This window comes from Falco naumanni, chromosome 5 (genome assembly GCF_017639655.2).
Source record: "Falco naumanni isolate bFalNau1 chromosome 5, bFalNau1.pat, whole genome shotgun sequence".
Classification (NCBI taxonomy): domain Eukaryota; kingdom Metazoa; phylum Chordata; class Aves; order Falconiformes; family Falconidae; genus Falco; species Falco naumanni.
In genome coordinates, this window is record NC_054058.1 from 11264394 (window position 1) to 11270393 (window position 6000).

Below are 6000 nucleotides of genomic sequence, written 5' to 3' on the forward strand. Positions count from 1 at the left end.
ATTCAAACTTGGAATCAAAAAACTTATATTTGTTTCCAGAGAACACCCTGTGGTAAAATCGCCTCTCACCTTTGGGTGCAATAAAATGCGGATCTGGGTTTGGATAAGGCAAGGCTGAAAGCTTTAGAAATTACCTGTAAGTATCCAGGTTTGTGATCAGTCCTGCCATCCTTGCATGCGTTAACCAGTTGTTAAGCTTCGTATTTGTTCTGTTAATGCCACAGGACAACTTATTGCTTCTCAAAGCAGATACATGTGATGGATACTGGCATAACGAGTTAAAAATGGAATGAAGTATGAGGAAAACCTATAATATGCATCTCTTAGGGGCACAGCTGCTCCACAATTACTTTCAGGAAGGAGAAAACACTGGAGTTAAACACAATAGTATATTCTTATGGCACAAGGTATCCTTTTCTGTGAGCATGAGTGGAAGAACAGAGCCCTATGCAATTTCCAGTCACTTGAAACTGCCTAAGCATAGGTACAAACAAAAAGAGAGAAATACATGTACAAGCAACTCTTTCAAAAGACAGCTAATATAAGCTTAGAACCAAACACAACTGTAGTTGAATTACAGGTATTCTTGCTAAAACTTCAATATGCCTCGTGCTTTAACAAAAGTGAATGTAGCCAGAGATTTGAGGGAGAGTGGATTTCCAGTTTCCAATAAATACCAATAGAAAATTATATGCCTACACACAAGATCCTACTATTAACTATTTCACTATGTAAAGACCTAATTACCTGTAATTTTAACACTGTATACCACCCAAAGACAACTACATTTTCTAAAGAAAGTCTGAAAGTACTATTTATATGAGAATTTAAAAAAACAATCAACCAACAGATAAAATGTCTACCTTAGATGGTGCTAAAAAAAAAAAAAAATTAGTTACAGTCTTACCATTCAAAATTCAAATGGAAAAAATGCAATAAAAGGCAAAGCACCTGCTGTAGTATACTCTTTGCTGTGATAACAAATGAAAATGGACTTTTGCCAGACATGGCTTCATATAAAAAAGGCTGAGATGCTACAAGTGCACGGTGACACTATACAGCAGTCCAGCAGACATCACACAAGACAGCGAATGAGGGAAATGCTGCCCCATGACTGCTCCCTATGGCTATGACCATCCCGTGCTGAGAAATAATTGTTGTCAGCATCACCACAGCAACAAAGAACTCATGCCGCAACCCTCGCCTTTATCAGCACAGGCCATGAGCAAAAGAGAAAGGCTGTAGCTGAAGTTGTCTGCAATTTAAATGCAGGGCAGGCAGGCTTAGAAGCAACAGGAGTGGTGGTAAAGGTATAAATCAGGTCATTGGCAGAACTGACCCCAAACCTCAATTCAGAGCTCTACATCCTGAGCAGCAGGAGGTAATTTTTAGCATGCCAGAGTAAGGTCCCACCTCCTTCAAGAACACATGTGTTTAAACCAACTTTTGGTCGTCCAAGTTTCCTCTTCCACTCGGTTCATCAAGCCCTTGAATAGTAGAGTACCTGTCTGTCTCCAGTCACCTGTGTAGACGTACCTCTCCTTGCTCTCCAAATTGGCCAGATACAAGCCAAACCAAATCTGGAAGCCATGCAGAAGTGTTAACACAGCACTGAGTGAGCTTGTCAGGCTGCAGGTCCACCCTTATTTTAATCTGGTCCAAATGGGGCTCCTACCGAGTGCGATGAGAATTGGCCTGCTCTTCCCCCAAGCGCATGCCTCAGCTGACTCCTTGATGCATTTTAGTCATGCATTGAGTCAGAGCCAGGAACTCATCCAACTGAAAGCCAGGCCAACAGCAACACCAAGAGCGGATTTGCATTTGGCTGTGAGTGATAGTACCAGCACAAGGGAGAGATCAGGAATGCGCTGCCAGAGGTGAGGCAGGCAGGCTGACCCTTTGGCAGGAGCCCACATTTATGCCAAATTAAAATGACCACTGAGTCACACCCTTTGCCTTGTGGAGAGGCCAGTTTTGGTTAGTTCCAGCACAGCTCCACATTAATGCAGGTGAACAGCTCCCAGACAAGGACTGCCTTTGGGTATGAGCTTGTTCAGCCAGGAAACTGAACATGCTTCAGATGATACTTATTTCTAGGTATGTCTGGAGATGCCTAACTCCTTCCATAACCTACCACTAACAACTCTGATAATGTTAATCTCATTGGACAGCATTGCAAAATTCAAACTTTCATTTCTTAAGCCTCCTTTGTGGACCCAGGACCCTCAGGGAATAAGAATGCTATAATTTTTTTATAGTAATAATGCAGCTACTGAGCAATGCTAACACTGTTGGGGATAATTGCTGCAGGGGATATTTTCCTACAAATGCAGCAAACCCAAACACCACCACAGTAAGATAAGCAACTGTCCCCAGGTGAGTTGAATATTTATTAGTGGAGTTCCCCCAACCCCACAGTTACTCTCCACTGCCCTTCAGCTTCTGTTAACTACTCAGACCTGTGGTTATCACCAGGAAGAAAAAAAAAAAAGGGTGTGCCTCTGCGCTTTCCATTTCAAAACATGCATTTGTTTTCTCCTTCCTTATGCCCTCATCTATGTGATCCTATGTCCCTTGTATAGATCTAAATGATTTGTCTCTGGGAGAAAAAAAAAACCAAAACAAACAACTGGCAAATTGATCGCTTCCTGTGTGGAATGTAAGGAAAAAAAAATTGAAAAGTTTTTGTACAATGACAGTCTAATGCTGCAAACTGGGCCCTCAGAGCAAGGATCTACATTCTGCCACAGGAATTGAAATCGTCAATATCCAAGAGATTTCTGAAGACACTGGCCACTCACTGTGTGCCTCTACCATACCATGCAGACCACATGGCAGTCTCTGTACCTTTGGTCATAATACCCATGTTCCCTGCCATAATTCTTCTGCCCTGTGATTACCAATGTTCTCCCTGCCAGCATCCCCACATCACCCACCTGCCCACCCACCTGGAGATCCAGGCCTGACAGATCTGAACTGACTTTGGGGTGAGCATGGGAAATTTATCAGTCAAAGCTCCCTCCTTAACAGAGCCACAAACTTTGTGCCTGTTAACAGGTCATTTTCTACTACTTTTCAGGCAGTTTATCTCTAGATTCTTCTTTTTCTGTCCAGCTGACATACTATGGGTTTTACTCAGCCTTTCTTACACAGCCTTCAGGATGTTTTAAAACTACATTTCCCCACCACTAATTTAAACAAGCCTTAATAGGGATTAGAATTGAAACCCAAATGGGCAAAGAGAGGAATTTGCAGCTTTGTTACAGTATCAGATGCATCCTCCAACATCCCCTAAATACAGTCAAAGGCCAGCCTAAGTCTGCTATTGCTTCATGTTTAATTCAGATACCTTTGAGTGAGTGCATCTCCCCCCTGCCCCCCAAATTTTCTATTATCATCACCTATGTATTGAAGTTTATGGTGACTTCAACTTAGGCAAACAGCCCAAAACACAGAGGAAATGTTTTAAAAACTTGTTTCTACAGAACTATAGCTTATCAGAGCAAGAGAACAAATAGATCTGGAGATTAAAGCACTGCATCATAGCAGGGATTTTACAACTTCTCTACAGCAACTATCAGTGTAATTTTTAAACTATGCAGTTACTTTAAAGAGAAGATGAGTACATTATACAGTAATGAACAGAACTTGCACTTTCCTGCTCAAGAACATTACAGGTAAGCAGGAAATGACGGTGCTTTTGATACCGTAGATGCAAATGAAAACAAACCACAGTAGCAGGTCTCTAAACTGCTATCAGCTCCTTATCAAGTGGAGATGAAGGTTCCCAGAATGCCATCGCATGCAGAAAGTTGCACTGTAAAGTAATGTGCCAAAGCAATGTGAGCTTTGGTATCAAACGCTTCTGAAAGGCCATGCATTTTATTACACCTTTGAGATCACCCAATAGTTCAATTTTACACTTACTTCAATATAAATTTAACCGAACCAGGATTAGACCAGACATGGATTTTGAAGTATATTTTTTCTAGCCTAATAACGACCTTCACTGACAGTAAAATCTCAGTCTAAACGAAGATCCCAAACTCGTCTTTTAAGTGAATTCATAGTCCAATATTTCTGGGTGAAACAACCCCCATTTAGCTTTACTGCTTCCCACTGCAAGATAATGGTCTGTCATCAGTTATTCGTCTCTCTAGTTATGCCCTTAAAAGGCTCTGAGGCAAAGACCTAAAAGCAAATTGTTCCGAGTAGCCACATTACTGTAAAGAACTCTGTAAGACAGGACAAGGTCATGTGTCTTTAGTTTCTAGAAAACCGAGGATACCCTCACAGGATCCTGTACCACATTTGGGTTAGATCTCAGTGGTGCCATGTGGGTGGGCGGGCAGCCGGGGTATCCAGTAATTTCCCAATCAAGGGACAGAAAACAGCACCAAGGCTCAGTAATAAGGAGCCCTCCCCATATGATTAAAACTGTATTGCTGTCAAATACTACACTTTAAAAAAAAAAAAAAAGTATGGGCCTAATAGCAGGGAAAACAAAAAGGCAAGCCTCCCCTAAAATTATATTAGACTTTTTTTTTTTTTTTTTTTTTAATAGCATCGCACTGAGGATTACCGCTACCGGAGCTAAACCCGCGGTGAAAGGGCTCAGTCGCCCGCAGGGCTGCAGCCCAGCTCGCCCGGAGCGCCGGCTGGGCTGGGGCGGCCGCTGCCCCGGGGCACCGCCCGGGTCCTGGCGGTCCGGGGCTCCGCTCGGCTCCGCGCTGCCCCGAGGCGGGGCTCGCCCCCGGCCCGCCGTACCTGCCCGGCACGGCCCCGGCGGAGCCTCCTGCAGCCGCGGGCGCTGCAGCCGGCCCGGCCCCACCGCCCCCGGCCGGCTCCCCCGCCGCCCCCCTCGCCTCTTGGGCATCATCCCTTCACAGCGTCGCCTCATCCTCCTCCTGTGTGTCCCCCCGTCGTCGTCCCCCGTCCCCCAGCGGGTTGTTACCTTCAATTACCGCTTTTCCGACAATTCCTCTCTCCAAACCGCTGCCCCCACCTTCCCTAGCACAAAAGCAACTCCCGGCAAATAAACGGAGGAGGAAAAAGAAAAAGAAAGAAAGAAAGAAAGAAAAAAATCACAAACCTCTCCTCCCCCTCTGGGTCTGATACTATATATCCGGCCGGGTGAGGGAGGAGCAGCTCCTCTGCGCTGCCGTCTCCGCTGCCGCCGCTCGCAGCCGCTGCCGTGCGGCCGGGGAGGCGGCTGCCGGCCCGCCCGGGGATGCGGAGCGGCTCAGGCCGCCCGCGCTCCGCTCCGCCGCCGCGCCCGGCCCCGCTTGCCCGTGGCCGCGCTCAGGGTGAGCGGCGAGCGGCGTGGCTCTGCAGCGGGAGCCGGTCGGCACGCCAGGAGCACCGGGGGTGGGCGAGCGGGGCCATCACCGGCAGGACTCGGCGCCGCGTCCACCCCCGCCTCAGGCCGCCCCCTCTCCCCCGGTCCCCGCCGCTGCCGGCATCGCCCAGCAGCAGCGAGGCGAAGCCGCGTCCCGCTGTCCCCCCCTGCGCAGCCCGCCGCCCCCCCCGCTCGCCGTGCCGCAGGGTACCCGCGCACGCCGCAGCAGCCCTCGGAGGAAGTCAGAGGAGCCCGCGAGAAAAGGCTCCCTCCCGGAGGGCTCCTCGCCTTACCGGAGCGGCGGGGCTCTCCTGCCGGCGCGGCCGCCTCCGGGCTCCCCGGGGCGCTGGGGCCGGGGCGGCGCGCAGGGGGCGAGCGGCGGCGGTGGCGGCTGCGGCGGCTCCTCAGCGCCTCCCCGAGCCCCCGCCCGGCCCGCGCCCGCCCCCCGCCCCCGTCCGCCCGGAGCGCGGCGCGATCGGGCAGCGGGGGCTGCGGGCGGGGGGCTGGGCTGCGGGCCCCGCACGCGGCTGGGAGGGGAAGGGACACGGCGACACCGAAACCTTCCTGAATCCGCAACCAAGGGGCAGCACAAGCGGTCCCTCGGGGGTCCCCCGCGGTGGTTACACCTTCTCTCTTCAGGTTACAGCAGAATTTACCTCTGG

At 49.4% G+C, this 6000-nt stretch overlaps 1 protein-coding gene across 3 annotated transcripts in view; it reads right to left on the reverse strand.

Annotated features, from left to right (window-relative positions):
* Positions 1-5746, reverse strand: part of FAR2 (fatty acyl-CoA reductase 2) — a 149132-nt gene extending 143386 nt beyond the window's left edge. The window contains exon 1 of one of the 3 annotated variants that reach the window (XM_040596664.1): positions 5632-5746. The gene's annotated coding sequence lies outside the window, so the exon portion shown is untranslated. Of the gene's footprint in view, positions 1-4954; positions 5049-5092; positions 5402-5631 lie in introns of those variants that run through there. The other 2 variants (XM_040596662.1, XM_040596663.1) reach the window with 2 other exon arrangements.
* Between the last annotated feature and the right edge of the window lie 254 nt (positions 5747-6000).